This window comes from Marmota marmota, unplaced genomic scaffold (assembly GCF_001458135.2).
Source record: "Marmota marmota marmota unplaced genomic scaffold, marMar, whole genome shotgun sequence".
Classification (NCBI taxonomy): Eukaryota; Metazoa; Chordata; class Mammalia; order Rodentia; family Sciuridae; genus Marmota; species Marmota marmota.
The window spans coordinates 42,937,057-42,959,742 of NW_026000093.1; the positions used below are offsets into that span (position 1 = coordinate 42,937,057).

Here is a 22,686-nt window from a genome sequence, read left to right on the forward strand (position 1 = left end):
GAATATGAGTCAAGAATTGCTGTGGATACTGTGGTGTGTCACTTCGGTCCCCTTCAATGAAGGACTTATAGCCATAGCTTCAGGGGAAGCTGCTGGCAGAGAGCCTTCATCTGTCAGCCTCTTGGGGTCTGCCTCAGCTGCTCAGACCCTCCTTGCTGGATGGAGAAGCCAGGCAGCCCAACCTCTTATGTGGATCACCATAAAATGACCTGACCCTCATGGTCCAGCTGAGGGTAACTCCAAAGGGCCATTATGGCTCTTGAGCTTCCATGAACTTGGCCAAAGCTACAGTTGTGCTGCTCTGTGGCCTGACTTTTCTCTCTGCCCACTCCCGCTTCCCTCCTCTCCCTCCACAGCATTGATCCCAGGGCCTTCTGGATAAATATGCACCCTAGTATACTCAGAAATCTGCTTCCCAACCCAACCTGGGACAAGTAGGGCCAGAAAGAGATGAAACACTCTTATTTATTGAAACTGGAATGGGCTAATGAGAGAGAGAGAGAGAGAGAAAGAAATGCTGTGTGCATAGTTCCCTTTTTCTGTCTCCTGTTTGTTTCTTATGCCTGCCGGTATGATATGGTGCTTGAATCATCTTTTATATGCCTTCCCATTGGTTATTAACCATCTGTTGGAGGATTAGAAACCAGATACTACTCAGACCCTCTAACACCGAGTGTCATTACAAGAGGGGAATGATGTTAGATGAGGCCTGAGTCCTCCTAGATGTGAAGTGCACTACTGACCATGTGTAGAACTACTACCACCTCCAGCTATGATGAGGGCCATTTCTGGTTTCTTTCCTGGTCTCAGCCAAACTCCAGACTGGTGAGATGTGGCTCCAAATGCAGTAAGCTAAGAGGGGAGAGAAATTGCTCTAATTTGGTGGTATTTGTGGTTCTAACTTGGAAATTCATGTTCCTTCCTCCTCCTGGAATTTATGGAACGTAGCCTTCAGGACCACCTCTTTGCAGAACCCCCCTTCTCTGGCATTCTATTGCACGTTTTGAAAAGTCTATCCACATCCATGTCCCCTCAGGATGGAAAGAGGTGGCTTGGACTGCCAGTAGTGTGTGAGGGGCACACATGACCCATGCAAGTAGCCATCAGGGGGTGGCTGAGGAGCCAGGACTTCCCCCACGTCCCTGCCTCCCAACCAGTGCATGGCAGCGATCTGAAAACATTAGGCTGCAGGGAAAGCTTAGCATTAGACATGGGTTTTCATTTTCGTGACTCAGAGCAAACAATTTAAATATAGTAACTATGAATACACTCAGTCTAGAAAAAAGAAAGGAGAGAGAAGTCTGTGGTAAGAAGCGGGAACTTTGCTGTTCATTTCTTTGTGGCGTTTAGATTCTAAGTTAGTGAGAGGCTGATGCTGGCAGCCCAAGTCTACATGCTATGTGACTTTTGAGGCTTTCTTATTCACAGATCTCTCTGGCTTTTCCCCTTTGTCTCTGCCAACATTTGACACTGCAGCCTTTATTCATCTGAATTTAAAAATGGAATTTGTAGTAACATTTGTTTGCATACAAGCACTTTTCAGAGCAACGTGGTGAGAAGTCTATGGCATATTTTTTTTTCTGATTTATTTTAGGGAAAATTGAAAAAAAATATATTGTTTCTGCAGAACAAACTCTGGGCCTCACACATGCTAAGCACATGCTCTATCATAGAACTGTACCCCCAAATATATTTACACAGGCACTTTTATTTATCTTCATATCTTCTAAGGTCTGCTTCCTGGAGCATGATAAATATTAAATGTTTGTTGAATGAATGAATGAAGTGAGGAAATGAATGACTGAATAACTATGTGAATAAGTGAACATGGGCTCAAGATGTATACCATAGGAGGATCTAATAAGCACTCAACAGGTGTGATATGAAGAAGACTAAAGGCCATGAAGATGGGGAAAGAGTGATCACACCAGGTTACGTCAGAGACACTCAACCCTGGTGCTCCTTGGCTTCACTTGTGTGAGGGGGTGTGGCAGGAGAGGGCAGGCTTAAGAAGTCCCAAAGCTCAGGCTGTGCTCCAGACCAGTTACATCAGAGTAGACCTGGTAGTCGGCATTTTATCAAGTTCCTGGGGAGATTGCAAAGAGCAGCCAAAGTTGAGAACCACTGAGAGAAGAAGGTCAGGAAGGAATTGGAGCTGGAATACAGGATCCTGGTGACTTCACAAGTGCTAACTATTTCCCCTTCAACACAATCCCAACCTTTCTATTACCTAGTGCAGACAGACAATAGGGACTGTCAGCGGAACCTGGGGTTAAGCAACTTTCTCCTCTCTGGACCCTAGGAGAGCCTGGTGCTGGTGTCTAAAGGATTCAGGTGGGGACCAGATAAGACTATCCTGGAGAGACAGCCCTGGGGGATCACCCACACCTGGGAAGGGTCTACATCAGCTGGGATAATAAATCCCATCTCCAAGGCTGAAAAGGTAGGTCAAGGCCATTTCATCATTGAGGTTTGGAGGCCATGAAAAGATAGGATATTTTATAGCTATAGCTCCCTTTCTGTGGCCCTCACAGGTGTTTACCAGCCCACTGTTTGTTCCAAGTCCTTGGGGCAGAAATGACTCGGCTATAGACTGCACTTGGAAGTAGTACCACACATGGGGGTTCTTAGCAGCTCCCCATGAGCCCCAAGGAATGAAAACAGAATAATAATATATCAGAGGAGGAAAGTAAATAGAGAGAGAGAGAGAGAAAGTAACAAATGATCTGAACATAAAGAATCAAGGCTCATAAAGAATTAGAGATACTAGAGGAAATAGTCAACACCTACCCAAAAAATAACAAGAGAAGCTGAGGAGTTTTAGGAAAAGTCCTGAAAAAAGGAGTTGCAATTCAAACAAATAAATATGATTTTTAAATTAAAACAAATTGAATTTAATGATGAGTAGGATAGTCAGTGTTGACTTAGTTCAGGGACTGGAGAGTCAGGTAGGAGAAAGATACCTCGGAGCCAATACAAAGAAATAGCTACCACAAGGGGAAACAGTAATTCGAGTTTTCCAGAAGGATAGTGGAGGAGGAGATGAGGGAACAGTTCAACAATAATGCAAGGACATTTCCTGAAGATAGAAAGGGGTCAGTAAATACCTTGAAATGTTGTGCCAAAGCGGAGGCTAGACCAAAGGGGAAAGATACACACCCAGGTGACTTTGTGAAATATCTGGATTCCAACAGAAAAGCAATCAATCTTTTCGGTTACTTGATAAAAATAACTTGAAAAGATTATCAGATTGACACTCTACTCTGCTATATCAGAAACTAGGAGCATAACCTTTATGAACTTTCAACAAAAAAAGAGCAAAGCCAGCTGAGCTTCTTATGCTAGCCCAGATACCCTTCAATGATCAGTCAGAAGGAAAATAACTGGGCTACACAATATATTGCTCCCATTCCCTCCCAGAAGAAAATAGTAAGTAGTAAGGATCCCCAACAATAATAAATAAATCAGAGTGGAGAAAACTCAAGATCAAAGAAGAATAAGATAGGAAATTGTAAAGCACTTTAAAACTTGCCATTTATATAAATATTTGTAATAGCGAAAACCAAAATGGTGGACTGAGAATGTGTAAGGTCTAAATAAGGATTTCTGAAATAGGCAGGGAATGCTCCCAGGAAATCCTAATAATGATCTCAAATTTAAAGTTCTGTTTCTTAGTAAAACCTAGAAGGGAGTTGGGGGAAGATGTCATAAAGCAAGAGCACTTGTTATCTTGTGTCTGGATGGAGGGGAGAGTGAGGAAGAAGTATTCCAAAGGAGAATTCAGACTCATGGAAGCTGAGAATTGAATCGAAAAAGCAAAGACAAAAAAAAACAAACAAACAAAAAAAAACAGAAAAACAGGAGATATGAACAAATCCAAAGGCTTGCTCTTAAAAAGTTCAACTAAACTAATAAACCCCTATGGAGTCTAATTAAAGGAGGGTGGGTGTGGAGGGAGGGAGTGGGCAAAAATGAAGATAAGACTAGAAATAGGAGAGAAAAAAAAGAGTCATAGTCACAGGTATAGAAGAAATTTAAATAATTATAAGATTTTATTACATGCTAACTCCATGATAATAGTTGAATAGGTAGAGAAAATTGTCAAAATTAATTCAAGAAATGAAAACCTGAATGACTAATTATAATAGGGGAGAAAAGAAAGATTATTAAGGCTCTACCATTGAAAGGGTATTAGGACCAATGGTTCACTACTTAATTTTCTAATCTTCAAATAGATAATATCAGTATTAATTAATTTATTCTAAGCCAAGGGAAAAAAATAAAAGCTTCTCAATTTATTTTATGAAACAAGCATAACTTTAATACTGACAAAGATAGTTCACAAAAAGGAACCTATGGACCAAGTTAACGGATAGCTATAAATGCAAAGATTCTAAATAAAATATTAAATAGGTCTGACAGTGGGGACACTATAACTACATTGACTTTATTGTTAAGTTCCTAAGTTCAGCACCCAGAATCTATCATCATAAATATTTTCATCAGTAAGTTAAAGATGGAGAACCATACTATTCTATCAAAAGTTTCCAAAAGGGTCATGGTAAAGTTCAGCAGTCATTCCTGTTAAAGATTTAAGGAAAATAAGAACAGAAAAAGTGTTGCTGTGTATACCAAACTCTATCAAAAACCAATATTGGGGGCTGGGGTCGTGGCTCAGTGGTAGAGCAATTGCCTAGCTTGTGTGAGGCACTGGGTTTGATTCTCAGCAACACATATAAATAAATGAATAAAATAAAGGTTCATCATCATCTAAAAAACAATTCAAAACAAAACCATAACCAATACCTTTCTAATCAACAAAACACCAAAAGCATTTAAAGTCAAGAACCAGACAAGAATGCCCAGTGTTGCCATTTTAATTCAGCATTTTCTTAAAAATTTAGAGATTCAAGCAAATGCAATAATGTGAAAAAATAAAATGATTAGTATAAACATTTGAAAAAAGAGACAAAAATTGCAAAATTTATTTTTGCTCCTAATTCTCTTTTTCAGAGTTAAGCCTGCTATTACAATTCTGGTTCATATTGCCTTGTAGCTTTTTGGAAAATACAACAAAAGTAAAAATTGAATGACATAAACATTTGATAATATTTTCTTTCACTAATGACACAATTACATTCCAAGAAAATTTAGGAAACTAGTTTGCTGTTTTTTTTTTTTTTTAATTTCAAATTGATTAAGACTTTGGTGACAAGATTTACAAAAAGAAAAGTGCATACAAAAATTAATCATTTCTCACCAAGTGTGGTGGCACATTCCTGTAATCCCAGCAGCTCAAGAGGCTAAAGCAGGAGGATCATGAGTTCAAAGCCAGCCTCAGCAACAGTGAGGCACTAAGCAACTGAGTGAGACCCTGTCTCTAAACAAAATACAAAAAGAAATAGGGCTGGGGATGTGGCTCGGTGGTCAAGTAACCCCTGAGTTCAATCCCTGGTACCCACCCACCTCCAAAAAAATCATTTCTCTCTACTATAGCATGTCCATCTAGAAATGGAAATGAGAAAAATAGTCAATTTCAGTGACAAAATTATAAAATATTGAGGAGTAAATATAAAAAAGAAATGTAAGAATATGTTTAAAAATCTGATTAGAAACATGAAATCTGAATAATATTTAACACCACATAATTTGTTTGTTGAAAGGAATTAATCATAAAATTAATTCTTACAAAAGATACAAACAAAATAAAATCCCAATTATAATCCAAGTGGGCTTTTTGATTGTAAGTAAAATTACATTGAAGTATGCTAGACACACAGAAAATGCACAAATCATTGTGTGCCCATGTAACTGACAGCCCCATAAAGAAATAGAACTTAGCCAGCATGTGGAAGTCCCCCAGGCCTTCTGTCTGTTCTCACCCTGGGGTTCTTCTCTCTTGACTTTTAACACCATGGATTTATTGTGATTCACATTGTTTTTCTTTTTAATTAGACAAACTGCTTAAAACTTGGAATAAATATTCTGAAGAGAAAGAGGAAAATGGGAAAAAAGAAAGACAGTGGGGGAGGCCTAACCTTATCAGATATCTTAGTCCTCCTAAAGCCAATGCATTCGAGTCATTGTGTGCAGAAACAAATTCACCATAAGCAGGACAGAAGAGGGTATAAACATTGATCCCGGTACAAGGATGTGGGCATTTTGTGAATGGCAAAGCTGACATTCAGTAAGGAAGAAGTGGATGATTTAACAAATGATGCCAACTCAATTTATCAATCTCTAGAAGAACAAATTGAATCTTATTTTATTCAAAAAGGAATTATATGTAACATATACGTGTATATATTATATATAATACTACACAATATTATATTATATCATAAAATATTATTATAATATATAATGCCATATATTTATATATAATATGCACTATTATATTATAATATATGTAATCCCATTATGTACCAAAAGAAATTCTGCACACATTAAGAACTTTTAATATTTATATAAAATCAAACAATAAATAGCTTAGAAGAAAATCTAGATAACAACATGGGTAGTGGAGACCTCCTTATCAGTGCAGGAAATCTAGAATGTTTTTGACTTATTTAAGTCAAAAAGGCTTTGCAAAAGACAACAGGCAAATGGTGGATGGAAGTGGGGAGTTATATTTCCTCCTACAAATTGACTAGAAAAATAGAATGAAAAAATGGGCAAAGAATATGATTGGGTAATTCACAGAAAAGCAAATCTCAATGCCCTACAAAGAATAAAAATGATGCTCAAGTTCACCAGTCACCAAGCAAACTTCAAGTTAATTTTCCACTGAGATATGACTTTATGGTATCAAAGTAGAAAAAATTAAAACAAGAGAGATAGCAACTGTTGCTACCAGGGGTGTGGGCAAAGAGTAATCTCCATATTTTGCTGCTGAAAATATGTTTCAGACTTTTTTGAAAACAATCTGGATACATCATTAATTCTAAACTGCACTTGCCTTTCAACCCTGGAATCCATTTGGTAGAAGTAAATGCATCAGTGTGTAGGATATATGTATATTTATTGTGCCATTGTAGGGACAGAAACTTAAAACAAAAGAAATGCTCACCAAGAGAGAAAGAGTCAGATAAATTCTGAAAGAATCTTTTCATGGATTATTATGTAGCCACTATAAATAATGAATTAGAGTCACCACAGGGAACTGAAAGGAATTTCCATGAGGAATTTTTGAGTGAAAAATTGAGGATGTAGAGAATGCATGATCTAATTTTTCTAAACCAAAAACCAAACCTTGGGGAAAAAAAAAACACCTAAATATGTGGAGATATATACACACACACACACATACACACACACAGGTTGACTATCCCTTATCTAAAATGCTTGGGACCAGAAGCATTTTGCATTTTAAATTGTTTTGGAGTTTGCAATATTGCATATACACAATAAGATATCTTATGATGGAACCCAGGTCTAAACATGAAATCCATTTATTTTCTATATATACCTTATATATAGGATCACATTATACAATAATTTTAGTGTGCCTGTGTTTTGACTGTGATTCATCACTTGATGTCAAGTGTGATATCATGTCAGCACTCAGTTCTGAATTTGGATTTTGGATTTGTGGGTTTAGGGATGCTCAACTTGTATATCTGTGTTGGACTGTGTGAATAATTGGGTATCTCACAAAAACCTCTCAGTTATCTGAGACAGGAGAGTGGGATCCAGAGCTGCAAAAAGCATCTGTGAGGGAAAATGTGGCAAGTTTCAGGGAGCGTTTGCAGGAGGGGGCGTTGCTCACTTGCTCAGGAGCATTTCCAGCGTTCTGGGTAACCCCAAGTTCACACCCAAGGTTTCCATTGTGGGCCGTCTCTGCAGGGATAATATGGCCAGGCTCTCCTTAGAGGATGCTGGTGCCTCCCCTTTCTCCCAGGATCCAACCTGATGACATCAGATCATTGTGAACACCAAGGTCACTGAAGAACTAGGTTGCACAGGGCTGGGTGGTGTGGTGGGGGGAGGCACTTCTGAATTCTCTTGCTCCAGCAGCCTTATGTAATCATGGGACTTCTGGGAACAGAGTCAAATAACCCCTAGGGCCTATGTGACCCAGTTTTGGAAAGTCTAAGTCCTTCCAAAGTCCACAAAAGTGGACTCCCAAAAGTCAGGCAGAATAGACTCCAATCTTCACGTGTATCTCTCAAAGAGCCTTAAGGGATCTAATTCATAATCCGCATCAATACATCTGAAAATGCCCCTTCTCAGGTTTAATATAAAGTGATGGGAATGTTCTGGAATGAGATGGAGGTTGGTTTGACAACACTGTTGAGAGTACTACATGCCACTGAACTACTCACTTTAAAATGGTTCGTTTTAAGCCAGGTGTGGTGGCATATATCTGTAATCCCAGCAGCTCAGGAGGCTGAGGCAGGAGGATCGAAGGTTCAAAGTCCACCTCAGCAACTTAATGATGCCCTATACAACTTAGTGTGACCCTGTCTCAAAATGGGGAAAAAAAAAAAAAGGCTGGGGATGTGACTTGGGTTCAATCCCTAGTACCAAAAAAAAAAAAAGAAGAAAGAAAGAAACAAAAAAAAGTTAATTTTATATATGTGAGCTTTACCTTAATAAATTATGTAAAGGGAAAATCCTTTTTCTCCCTGCCTCAAAATGCTTTTTACTCTCAACTCTTCACAAAATACTCCTAAAGCCCAACCTTCAAGCCCAGTCGGTTTTGCAAGTCTCTCCTCCTCCTGCTTCTTGTTCGGCCTCTGTACCTGATCACCTTATCCCACATCTCAAAATCCCAGCAGACAGACTGGTAAACAGGGCTCCATATGGGCAAGAAAGAGGGATCAGAGGGGGAAGGACACGTTTTTCTTTAACAGGTGGTGGGAATGGGCGAAGCGAAGGCTGGCATTACTCACTAGGAAGCTTTGTCCCTGCCACACGTGTGAGCCGAAGGTAATTTTTGGACTGACTGCCTTCGGCTGCCTGTCCTCCCCCACACTCCAAGTCATTGTCCCCGCCTGTCACGATGACTGTCTTGTCCCCCAAGAAATGAAGGCTCTGTGGCTGGGATCCATATACTTCTGAATAGGGGCAAAGGACCTCTCGGTCCTCAGCATGCCTGAGTCTGCTCCAGCCCTGGCTGTGTGCACTCTGGGGGAGGCAGCAGGAAGGGACAGGAGAGCTGCTTGGCAGTGCACAGTCTCACAGAACAGGTGGTTTTGTTTATTTTTCTCCATTTGATTTACAAAATTGTACCCTTTAGTAAAACAGCCTTGGGGTTCCAAGCACAACAAGTACAGGCACAGTTGAGATGACATTTAATTAAAATACAGAAATATAAGCAGTAGATATCATGATGGAGCGGCAGAGATTGCCGCCAAATAAACATTCAGGCAGCCACCGCCATTTGGCTGCTCAGTAACTGAGAGGACAAGGAGGTAGAAGTGTTTCCTGCTCAGCCCTCACCCTGTCACCTACAGATGGCAGCAAGGCCAGCCATGGGGCCCGTCTGCCGGGTCCAAAACTCACAACCCCAGCCCTGGCTTCTCCACACTCTGCCCTTTTATGATGTTAGCCATTCAAATACTTTTTCTTCCCCTCCTGGGGTTGCCAGATAAAATACAAGAATGCCCAGCAAAATTAGAATTTGAGATGAACAAATAATGTTTGACTCTAAGCAGGTCTCATGTAACACTTTTATTTTTATCTGCTAAATCTGGCCACCCGATACTGTCCCCGAAGGACAGGCTACTACTTTGGCTTCAGAAAGGTGGTCATTTGGACAGGTTAGCTCTGTTATAGGAAATCAGTCCACTATTACTAGTATCAAGAAAAAATTCTAAAGGAGGTTATGGTACCATAGAAAGAACTTTTTCTTTTTTTTTTTTTTTTCTTTTCATAAACTCAAATTGACTGGGGTTCTAATCCTGGCCCTGTCACTTTCCAGCTGTGTGAGCCTACACAAATGACATCAGTTCTCCAGACTTCCATTGCTCATCTCTCAAACAAGTTTATTGGTCATAATGATATAACTGGTTTACTGGGAGTCTCAACATACCAGAGGCCTAAACATGGAATGGTTTCATTTTACTGAAGTATGCTTATGTCAAATCCTCCCCAATTTCTCCCTTGGGTAGCAGCTCCTTTGGTGACACATTAGCCCAATCCCACACTGTTTCAGTCACCTTCTATTATTAAACAGTTGTTTTTGATCTTTAACACTCCAACCTCTTCATTTTCCAATTTCCATCTTCTATCCATTTCAAATATTTTCCTCCCCGCTTAAGATTGCCAGATAAAACACAGAACGTCGGTAAACTGTCGATTTTAGATAAACAATAATTTTGACTCTATGTGTGTCTCATAGAATACTTTTATTTTTATCTGCTATATCTGGCCACCCTATTCTGCCAAGCACAGGCGACTAGTTTGGCTTTAGAGAAGCGGTTCTCAGTCCTGGCTTCTCATTAAAAACTTCAATGCTGAGATTCTACTCCAGACCAGTATCTGGGCACATCAAGACTCTTCACTTCCCAGGGTGACTCCAATGTGCAGCCAAGGTTGAGACTGTTGCCCGGGTCTGAGAGGGTGGTCTGGCTTCCTCTGGTTCCCAGCATGCTCTGCTTTGGTATTGGGGACAGGAGGAGAAAGGGAGGGAGTATCATCTTACTTGACTGCTTGTTGTAAGCCTATAATCCTCTCTGTTGGTCACCACAGCTCCTCCATTTGACACTGACAGGCCATTTGTTCCCTGTGGATGGCAGGCATCCAAATATGGGCTCTCCTGGGAAGCCCATTTGTTGAGTCGCTGCAGGGCCCTGTGAGGGTCTCACTTTCCCCCTGGTATGGGGAGATCAGGGTTCATTTTGCTTCGGAACATCAACTCTCTGCCGGTAATCCCCACCTCTGACACCTGTGGCTGAGGGCTCCCTCCCCCACTGGCAGCCTTGTAGGGCAGGTGGGTGGAGACTGGCAAGATAGCATAAACCACTGTTATGGTTTGGATGTGAGGTGTCCCCCAAAAGCTCACTTGTGAGACAAAGCAAGAAGGTTCAAAGAAGAAATAATTGGGTTCTAAGAGCCTTAATCCAATCAGTGAATTAATCACCTGATGGGATTAACTGAGTGGTAACTGGAGGCAGGTGGGGTGTGGCTGGAGGAGGTGGGGCATGAGGGTTGTGGCTTTGGGGTATATATTTCTAGCTGGCAAGTGGAGTCTCTCTCTCTCTGCTTTCTGATCATCATGTGAACTGCTTGCCTGTGTCACACTCTTCTGTCATAATGTTCAGCCTCATCTTGAGCCCCGAGGAATGGAGTCTGCTGTCTATGGATTGAGATCTCTAAAACCATGAGCCCCCAAATAAACTTTCCCACCTCTACAGTTATTCTGGTTGGGTCCTTTTTGTCATAGTAGTGAAAAAGCTGGCTAAAACAACCACAGCACCTTCTGCAGGGTCTTACTGACTCCCAGGAACCTCAGGTACCCCTGACACCCCAAGACTGGGAAGGAGAATGCCTTATCCCAGGTTCCTTACCTCTTGTGCATCTAGAAGCTCCAAATCCTGTATGGTGGAGCCAGAGGCAATTTTCTATGACGGATTCTGGTAGTCCCCAAATTATCATAAGCAGAGGCTTATTTCAGTTCCTCCCACTTATGGAGTAAGTTTCATACCCCCTACAGAGATGTGGGCTTCCTGCACAGAGACGTCCCTCTCTGTACTCCCAGGCCACCTGGAGGAGATGGTGGGAGTTGGAAGTGTGTATGTGTTTGTGGGGGTGAAAGGGCAATTTTTCAGCAAGTCCCTGTGGGAACTCAGCTGGCTCCAAATAGAGCCATTCCGTGTCCCATCAAAAGTGGAGTATGTCAATGAATCAAAGAGCACTCTGCTGTCCAGTATAACTGATTAGAACAACAACAACAAAAAGACACATACAAAAATAAAACAAATAAAATAAAAGGAAGGATAATTCCCTATATCCTTCTGAGAGAGGTGGGCCCTGCTGATATCACCCTGAGCTCATACTTCTGGCTTCCAGATCTATGAAAGAATGAATTTCTATTCTTTTAAGCCACTTTATGGTAATTTGTTATAACAGCTACAGAAAACTAATCCTCTATCTTTAGTGCTAGCACAATGCCTGACACATGTTAGGTGTTTTAAAAGTGAATTAGTTAGTAGAATAATACATGAGGATGTTGAAGCAAGGCTTCAGTTATTTCTAAGTAACTGGTACTGAACACTATAAAATTATACCTGACAGATTTCCAGTTGGAGGGTTATCTAGGAAGAACACTAATATTTGTTGAGTGCCTGCTGTGTACCAGACACTAGAGTAAGTTTTTCATTCATAAATGACACACAGTGGGAGGAGGTACAAGCACTATACATTTTAACGGCCCAAGCAAGGTCTTTGGAGTCATATCTGAGCTCTGATTCTTCTTAGCTGAATGACTTTCAGCAAATTATTTCAACACTTAGCCCAAATTTACTTATTTGGAAAATAGAGCAATGATTTCAATTTCTCCCCTACCCCCTGTCTGGAAGATTAAAAAATATTTCATATGAAATAGCTGCACACATAAAAAAATCTCAACCAACATAGCTACTAGGAGTGAATTATGTGATAGGTGCAGAAGAAGTGTTGGAAGTGGGCACTAGGTCTCCCACCCCAGGATGAGACATAGTACGTACTCCATGTTTTGTTTTGTTTTGGTTTTTTGGCACGGGTGGGTGGGGGCTTTATATTTTTCCCATTTTTATTGATGCATTATAATTATACATAATAGTGAGATCTGTTGCTAAACATTCATCCATACACACAATATAAAAATATAATTTGGTCAGTATCATTCCCTATTATTTCCCCTCTCCCTCACCTCCTCTGCTCCCTGCCCTAGGACTTTATATTTTTTTAACAGGACTATTGAGGTATCATAATAGTCATTGATTATAGTGTAAAATTTGGTAAGTTTTATATTTTAACATTTTTTTTTGCATTATTTCAAATGGAAGCAGCCAGTATGAGTTAAATGTTGGGTATAAACAGAAGAGACTGAAGAAAACCTTTAAGCACAAATTGTTGGCACTATCCCTTAAATCAACTGTAACCAGCTCCACTTCCAAGTCATCTGCGCAAGGCACTCCTTCAGAAATGGTCTTCCCAAATGTTGAGGAAAAGGCTGTGTCACTTACATTTATAGCCCAGTAATACTGAATTAATCTGAGCTCGTGCAGTAGGTCTCAGATGATACTCCCTCTTCAAAACCGTGCATGCACTTCAAGTCAGGTCTGGCATCTGTGTCAAAGTTGAGTGGTAAGAAAGGAGGGTTGTAGAGGAGGAGACCTAGACCTCCAGAGAGGGTCAGTCAGGCTGATGTGGAATCCGTGCGTGAACATTGCCAATTAGATGAGTCCTGACTCCAACAGGAATGGGCCATCTCTAGTACCCTGGCTGTGTTCAGTCCCTAACTAGGAGCAAGGCCTCGGTGCAAAGTCAGAGATGATTCCAGAGAAGTGGCAGTGACTGTGAGTCAACTATACCCCACCTCCCAGAAGGTTCTCCTGAAGGAGATCTGAACAGAACATTTTCATGGCTGCCACAATGGTATTTAGTTTTTCATTTTTCAATTTTTTAAATAGCAAAAATAATTCATAGCTGGCAAGAATACTGTGAGGAGTAGACAAATGTCAAATGCCCACAGGAGGTACTTGGTAGCCAGTCTCCAATATGGCCCCAGTGACCCCGGCTGGTTGGAGTTCTCTCTTGCACAATCCCCTGCTGTTGAGTGCAGGCTGGATGTGGTAGCTCATGCCTAACAGAGAGAAAAAGACAAGTAACAGTGTGTGACCATGTACTGCATAAGGGTCCCTATTTTCCCAAATCCTCACTAACACTTGATATTTTCTGGGTTTTCTTTTTCATAATTGCTGTAATTCTGAATGGATTTGAAGTGTTATCTCACTGTGGTTTTGATTTACATTTGCCTATTGATGAGTGATGTTGCACGACTTTCATGTACTTATTGACCATTTGTATATCTTTGGAGATATGTCTATTCAAATCTTTTGCACCTTTTTAAAAACCCAAGTTGTGTGTTTTCTTGTTGTTAAATTTAACAAAGTTCTTTAAATGTCTTTTATCAGACATACGATTTGCAGATATTTTCTCCCATGCTGTGGGTTTCCTTTTCATTCTGTTGATAGCATCCTTTGATGTACAAAAGTTTTTAATTTGAATGAAGTACGTGAAATTTATTTTTTTCCTTTGTTGTCTATGCTTTTGGTGTCATGTTCAAATTCAACATCATGAAACTTTTCCCAATACTTTTTTTTTCCAAGAGTTTTAGTTTTGGCTCTCATATTTGGTCCTTGATCCATTCTGCATTAACTAGGGTATGTGGCATAAGATACATTCCAACTTCATTTTTCATATGTGGATATCTAGTCTTGGGCTCTTTATTTTTAATACATTTAGACTTAAGGAAAAATATACTATGTTGTCTTTATTTTTATTTTTCCCTGAAGATTAGCACAAACTTCACTAATTTCTATGGAATACCCCAGTCTAAGAGAAAAACAATGATTACCTGAAATGGAGCTGCAGAATGAGGTGGGGGGGCGGGGAGAAGGCCTGAGACTGAGAGCATTCTCTCATGCAGCCAATAGGATGTCATGGCTGATAGGACATGGGATGGGACATCAGGGAAGAAGACTGTTTGAGTGACAGAGCAGATCATATTTTGTTTAACAGTATCATATAGACAAAAAGCATTGTTTCTTTTTTTCAATTGGTACTGGAGATTGACTCCAGGGGTACTCTACAACTGAGTTACATTCCTACCCCCTTTTTTCTCAGACCTATTTATTTATTTATTTATTTATTTTATTTTGAAACAATCTCACTGTGTTGCTGAGCCTGGCCTTGAATTTTCAGTCCTCCTGCTTCTACCTCCCCAATAGCTAGGGTTACATGCATGTGCCAATTCTAAAAACTGGAAGCCACAGTAGAACTCCGCTTAAGAAGCAAAGAAATTTTTGTTTAGAAAACATCTTGATATCTTGATTTATTCATTGGGGTGGGAAAGAAAACATGGAGGAGAAGGGGACAAAGAAGGACGAACTAACTTGCAAAGGGTATGAGAATACTTGGTTTGGTAGTGCAGCTACAAGGGTGAATAAGAGGGGCCCAAGAAAATGGGGATAAAGAAAGAAGATTCAAGATGTTGGGAACAGAGGAAGCTGAGCATGATGGTGGAGGCTGGTGATGATGGGGAAGAGAAAGCCAGATTTCAGGGATCAGGTCTAGCCTTGGAAGAACAGCTCGTACTTCATGTCGTGTTTCTGCAGTTCTGTGTGGTATGTAACCACCTCCATTGGTCTCAGCTTCCAGTAAACATCTGCGACATGTTCTACCTGGTTACTTCTTTAGCAAAGTGAGTTCAAGAAAAAAGAATTCAGTCCCTGTAGAGATTCATGGTTCGAGAAGGTCATGGTAGGCAAGAGGCAAAAGAAAGCTCTTTAGCTCTTTTCTTCTCCACCTATTAAACAAAACCCTGCACTTTGCAAGACCTAGCCTATATGAACCAATCCCTGTAGTTCAGGGAATGCAAAGTGCTGTTGGGCTTAGACCTTGGTTTCTCCGCATCTCTGAAATCATCACTGAGATAAAGAAGTACATTATGCTGATACCTTCAGGCCTAGGGTCCATGCACTCAAATTCATGGCTTTCACACATAGAAGCGAGGTGGGAAGATGTGCACAGATGTCACAATGTCCCTGACCAGCCAGGGTTTGAGCCAGTTTTCCAATATTAAAGCAAAAGCTTTAAGACCTAACCCCCACCCACAGGTTGCAGGTCCAATAAAAGAAAAAAAGCCCTGCATATTGGCTAATGGCTTGACACTCTTTGGTGGTAGTGTTCAAGCATTTTTCAAACATTTTGATTTCCAAGTATGAACTATAATATATTCATGGACACAGGGCAGAGTTGCAGAGAACTGGTCTTCCTGGGTTCAAGTGCCAGCTCTCCCTCTACACTGACTTCTGTGACTTGGCTTCCTAGCCATAAAATGAAAGAAATAATAATAATGCCTCAAAGAATTGGTAGGAGAATTAAGTGACTGAATATTTACAAAACCCTTAGAACACTGACTGGCACATGCTGTTTGTTATATTTAAAAAAATTAAAAACAAGAAGCTTCTGAGGTCTCTGATGGACTCCTAGGTTTTTATTCTCCTTCCCAGAACCTACTTGCCTCCTTCATCTCATGACCCAGAGGGAACCATCTCCTAAAATCAGCTTGCAATCAGTTGACTCTCCCTAACCTCCACAAAACAGATTCATCTCCAGGGACCAAGAATAAAAACTGGCCTGATATTGATCAGGCTTCAGGGCCACTCTTTCTTTCCAGTACCAAATTGTTCCATTTAGAACATTAAGAAGCCAGAGAGTTACCCAATGGTATCTTGTTCGGGGGTGGAAGGAGCGAGCACCCCATAAAACGGTGGCCAGTGGAGCAGCATTCTGGCTGGGTAGCACTTCCCGATTATCCTGGGCGGTTCAAATCATAGGTGATGATTCTATCTTAAATACTAGGTGGAAGCCCTTTCCTTAATCAGACATTCAGACAATAACTCAGAAAATGTGCTGAAACACTTTTTTTTTTCAGGGTGCAGTTGGTAATAATGAAAAAAATGGAAAATGATTAAAATAACCAGCCAAAGTAAATAAATTATGGTGAAGCCCCATGATAAAACTACTCAGCCACTAAAATTCATATTTTCCCAAAACTTTCAGGGACAATTCAAAATTTTTCTATAGAAGATTAAAGGAAAAAAGCCAACCATAAAACAGCATAAAGTCAATGTCCCCTTTGTGAGAAAGACACACACTGGCCCACACACTTGAAGAACTAAAAGACTGGAGGGATGTAGAGCAGAAGCGAATCAGTAATTGCTTCTAGGTGGTTTTAATTTTCTTCTGTAAATTTTCAAGTTTTCGGGCTGGGATGTGGCTCAAGCGGTAGCACGCTTGCCTGGCATGCGTGCGGCCCGGGTTCGATCCTCAGCACCATATACAAAGATGTTGTGTCCGCCGATAACTAAAAAATAAATATTAAAATTCTTTCTCTCTCTCTCTCCCTCTCTCACTCTCTCTTTAAAAAAAAAAAAAATTTCAAGTTTTCCATAATCCTGATGCTACCACTCACTTCATTTACCCTATTGTAAACCCCTAGATGACGACCTCGACAGAGACGGTCCCCATATTCCCGTTAATATCCCTGCAGTTGCCCTGAATTCTTTACATTCTACAACCTGGTCATTAAATTCTTCAATGTTGTGTGATTGCTTCGTCTCCACCCAATAAATTTTCTTTTCACTTACTTAAGAGGTGGAGCTGGCTTATAAACAAAAGAAAAGAACATTAATTCATACTATACCCTCATTGCTCCAGGTACATACACTATACATCCTCAACTAAATTCTGAGCTCTTCAGTGCTGAGGATTGTGTTTTTTCCTTTCTGTCAGAAGACAACAAAGCCTGTTCTCAAACACAGGAGCTTAAGTACTGTGGCTCTCTCTCCAATAGGCAGGGAGCCCAAAGAGGCATACAGCAAACATCTTTGGAAAGAATATAGGTCACTGAATGGCCTAAGGTGTGGGGAAGGTGGTACAAAACGAAGGGCATCTCTTCTCTAATCAGCCACAGGGACACAGGATCAGGGCTTTTCAAGAGCAGGGCTAGCTTTTAGGAGGCAGAAAAGTCCGTGAGTGCTGATCCTATTATAAAGGCATTCTTTCCACTGCTCGCCATTAACCAGCGGGCCCAACTCACTGCGAGACAGGGCACCAGGAAAGAGAGCCCTGCAGCGGAATCCCTCCCTAGTCTAATGAGAAATGAAACTGAGGCTGGGATCCACATAAACAAAAATCCTGGACACATTTTAAGAGGTCCTTCTGAAGTTAGAAAATGCAGGCTCACACCTGCTTATGGACGGAAACCTTCCAACCAGGCTCTTCTTTTTCTTGTAAAGAAACAATGTCATAAATAATATCCATTTTGTGCAATGGGGTGTTTTTATTTAATTTTTGCAAGCACTGTGCAATATTTCCAATCTCCTCTCCAAAATAATAAGATAATTTAATTTAAGCAAGGGTTAACTTCAACACCTCTATACTAGGCTTGATGCCTGCCCTTTGGGTCCAGGTCTCTCTGTCTCTTCGAGTCTCTACCTCTATTTCTCCAACTCCTTTTGGCTTCCAGTGCCATCCACACACTGGATGAGATGGTCCTCCAGTGTCTAGCGAGCCCGCTTGTAATCTTTAACACTAAACTGCAAATGCACAGAGCCAGGTGGGACCTTGCTCATCGCTGTAGTCATTTGGCTGGCACTTAGTAGAGAGTTCAGCAATGCACTTGATAAACATTGGCAGGATACAACCTGTGTTCCAGGACTACACACGGTGCTGGGAATAGAAACTGGCCACCTAAGCTTCCAGAACTTAACTTCAAGCTTGTGAGATAGATGTGAATCCAATCAGCACACAAAAATTATTAAACATCTGTTATGGTACCAAACTCTATTCTAAATGCTGAGGAGGTGACAGTGAGCCTTTACTCTTGTGGAGTTTATATTTCTACTTACACTGTAGTTAACACACAACGGGGAGATACATGGTACCATAGGTTTTACAGCAAGGTACTTTGCCTGGCCTGGATGGTGATCAGAGGAGACTGCCCTGAAGAAATGACCATTTTAAGCTCCTAAGCCTGTGCCTGGGATATAGTAAATAGTATGAGTGGTGAGAATGTGAATGTGTGTGTAGAACTACTACATCTTGACTCCCTATAAAACTAGATAAAGATAGACATGGACATAGATGTAGACATAGGTATATCCTGAGCTTCAAAGGGTGAGCACTGGTACGTCCCTTGGCAAAGAAGACGGGAGAGAGCATTGCGGGCAGCCCTGGGCTGAGGCTGGCATGGTAGTGTAGTGGTGCTGGAGGCGCTGGCTGGGCTGTAGAGCGTGGCAGGAGTGTGGGGAGAGCTGGGATCAAAGAGATGGCAAGCTGTGGCTGCTGGATGACCAGTCAGCAGCTTGTTCCCACTGTGGAGGCGTGGCCTCCGGCCTACTTGCCCTGAGGCTGAGCTTAGCCTCTTCTCCGAACTGGCAAATCTTCTAGTTCTTAGTAGCTGCTTCCCCTGCCAAGGTACTCATGGATTTTGGTTGTGGTGACCCTGGTCCCCACCCCCCAGTATTCTCTTAGGTCCTTTCTCTGTCCAGCCCTCTCCTCATGCCCAAGGTGTTCTGTGGCCTCCAGAATCCCTTTGCCACTCTCTCTGTAATGCAGAATGACATCAGTGAGACAGGATCTGTTGTAAAAATATTATAAAAACACACAGGGATTGCTTAATCCACATTCCTTATGTGGCGAAAAAAATGGACTGAATCACTTTCTAATTTTGTTATTAAATTTTTTTCCTTACACAATCTGAAATCTTTTTAGGATGATGACATGAACTTTCCTTGAAGGATTTTATGTAATCCTTTTAAAACCTATCTTGTGCTTGTTGGAACAACTGGGGAGCTACTCTTTAGTTTGTTTCTCTCTTTTAAAGATCTGTTTTACAGATCAAATAATGTCTAGGTGCCGGATTAGGCTTAATTGCTTCTTCACATTTCATGTGTGACTGGAGGGCTCCTGGTGAATGGAATGATCCACAAGGGCCAGGTGTATGATACCCCGTCCTCCCCAGAGGAGGGAGAGACAGCAGTGGCCTTGCAAAAATGGAAGACAAAGAGATCAGCATGACAAGGGATTGAGGAACTGTATGTTAAAAGGTACAGCAAATGGAGGGAACTGGGCAGGGATGAATATTCACACCTGGGTCCCCAGCCTTTGAGCACCATGAGGTTCACTTCCGTTGCAGATGGGCCACCCTGGGACAGAGGACATTGATCAAGAGAAGCTTGGCAAAGGTGAGAGGGCTCCCACCAAGACTGGGTTTGAAATCAGAGTCAGGAAAATAATGGTTATTGGAAATCAAGGAATAAGGACATTGATTGATGATGGGAGAGAGCGTGACTTCTGCAAGCCAGAGACATTTCTAAGCAGTTGGCCGCCTATAGATTTCCTGTAAGGCAACTTGGGTCTTCAAGGGGATATTTGGTAATTAGATGTCAGCCTAAAAAGGAACCACTGAACATAGTGATATCTTTATTTTTTAAAAATGTATTTTTGGGTCATAAAAATGGAACATACTGAAGCAAAGCATAAAGCCCAAAATAATTTAATCCCATCACCCAGAGAGCATGGGAAGAACCTCTGAGGACTTCCTGGGGTCTTTGCTTCATCTGTATAGGAAACCCCCTCACACATTTCTCCCCAGGTTAGGAAATCATACAGCACATTCCATGTTGTAGCCTGCTTTTCTCATTTAAAAATATATAATGATGTCGTTCTGAATATCAGTGCATATAATTTTGTATCACTTTTGATAATTAAATAGTGTTCAATCCTATGGATTTGGAGAAATTTACTTAATCGCTTATGGATTAGGAAATTCGTCTTTTTTGCATATCTTAATAATTATAAACAGTGTTACAGTCAACTCTGCTGATAAGACTCAGTATATAGCCGTGATGATTATCTTAGGATAAATGCCAACAGGTAGAATTGCTGGAACAAAGGGCATGCATGTTTTTAAATAATTTGAACAGTATTCTAAACTTCCCTTGTAAAGGTCACGCCAATTTATATTCCTGGTCCTGCTGGCAGTATTCCCATTTTCTCATTTTCTCAATAAAGTTTACCTTTTAAGATATTAATTCAGGGGAACATTGGTCATACTAATTAGGTAGATCTAAAGAGAAGCATATGTCAAAACTTTGTCATTCCAGTTTTCTCCCATATTTAGCCCTTCTTACACTCCCCTACTCTCTCCCCTTATTTTCTCCTTAGCATTATTTGGGTACCCATCTGTCTGTCTCATAAAAGTCTTAGCTACTTTGAGGGTAAGAAACATGACTTATTCAATGTATAGTTTTCTATATCCCTTAAGGACTAGCACTGTGTGTGTGTGTGTGTGTGTGTGTGTGGTTTTGTTAAATATTTGTTAGATTAAATTAAGTGATCCCAAGTAATTCAGGAGATAGAAAGTGACCCAGCATAGGAAAGATTCTAAATTATGAAGAGAAGGGAAATGACTGTTTCAAAAGTCATTGAGCAAGAATTCCTTCCCTTGGGTTCCTGACTACGTCCTTGTTGATGCTGTCCATGATCAACGTGCTCATTTGGCTAATCCATCCTTCCTCCCTTCCCCCTTTCCTTCATTCTTTCTAAATCTTATTAGGGACAAGTTGAGCACCAAGCACATCAGTCAGCTAAAGCACAGTCACCACACTCAAGCATTTTACAAAGAGTTGTAAAGAAGAAACAAGCACATTTCCACAGAAGTTGTCAAACATTCATGATAAAGGGTTACAGAAATAAATGATATGCAGCCTGTGACCTCTCAGAATTTATAATCCCATGGAGAAGAGAGACCATAGACAGATCCTTTCCCTACCACATAGTTATGTGTTGTACAAGTCCCCTGTGCAAGATGAAGACACCAAGTTGTGGTGGGAGAGGAATAGACTTCAGAATCAGACAGATATTGGGTTGAATATATGATTTTCTATTTTCTGTTTCTGTGACCCAAGGCTAGCTACTTGAAGCTTCCATTTCCATATACCAAGCTTAATGTGCAGACTGAGTGAAATACAGTGTGAAACTTGTTCATGGATAGGCAGACTTAATATTGTTAAAATGACCATATTACCAAAAAACAATATATGGATCCAATGCAATCCCCATCAAAATACCAGTGACATTCTTCACAGAAGTAGAAAATTCATTTGTAAGAATGAAAAACTAAAATTCATTTGGAAGAATGAAAAACCCAGAATACCCAAAGCAATTCTAAGAAAAAAAAAGCCATCCTGGAGGTATCACAATACTGACTTCAAATTATACTACAGAGTTATGGTAACAAAAACTGCATGGTACTGGCATAAGAATAGACACATAGACCAATAGAACAGAATACAAGGCACAGATTCAAACTCACACAGATACAATAATCTGACACTTGCAAAGACGCCAAATACATTCATTGGGAAAAAAGACAGCCTTTTAAAACAAATGGTGTTGGGAAAACTGGTTATCCATATGTAGAAGAATGAAACAAGAACCCTATCTCATCCTGCACAAAAATCAACTCAAAATGGATCAAAGACCTAGGAATTAGACCAGAAATTTTGCAACTCCTTGAAGAAAACATACTCAAAACTCCAATATATAGACACAGTTTCCTTAGAAGGACTCCTTAGAAGGACTCCTAAAGCTTGGGAAATAATCCCAAGAATTAACAAATGAGATATCATCTAATTAAAAGGCTATACACAGAGCAGAAGAGGAGCAGCGGCCTGCTGAGAGGCAGAGCCGCCCCCTCCCCCTGCGCTGGCAAGGTAGAGGGAACTGTGACCATCCACAGAGCAGGCCCAGCGGCCTGCTGAGGGGCAGAGCCGCCCCCCACCCCCAGCGCCTGCCAGGTAGGCGGAACGGTGACCACCGGCAGAAAAGGCCCAGTGGCCCACGGCTGAACAGAGCTTCCAATCACTCCTGCAAGGTAGGCGGGCCTGCGACCCACCAGCAGAA

The 22,686-nt window shown here is 40.9% G+C and overlaps 1 long non-coding RNA gene across 1 annotated transcript in view; it reads right to left on the reverse strand.

Moving 5' to 3' along the window:
• Window positions 1-11,315: 11,315 nt before the first annotated feature.
• The window catches only part of LOC125610518, a 29,066-nt gene continuing 17,695 nt past the window's right edge, over window positions 11,316-22,686 (reverse strand). The window contains exons 3-4 of the long non-coding RNA XR_007340509.1: window positions 14,567-14,691; window positions 11,316-13,792 (exon numbers count right to left, since the gene is read on the reverse strand). This is a non-coding gene — a long non-coding RNA (uncharacterized LOC125610518). The remainder of the gene's footprint in view (window positions 13,793-14,566; window positions 14,692-22,686) is intronic.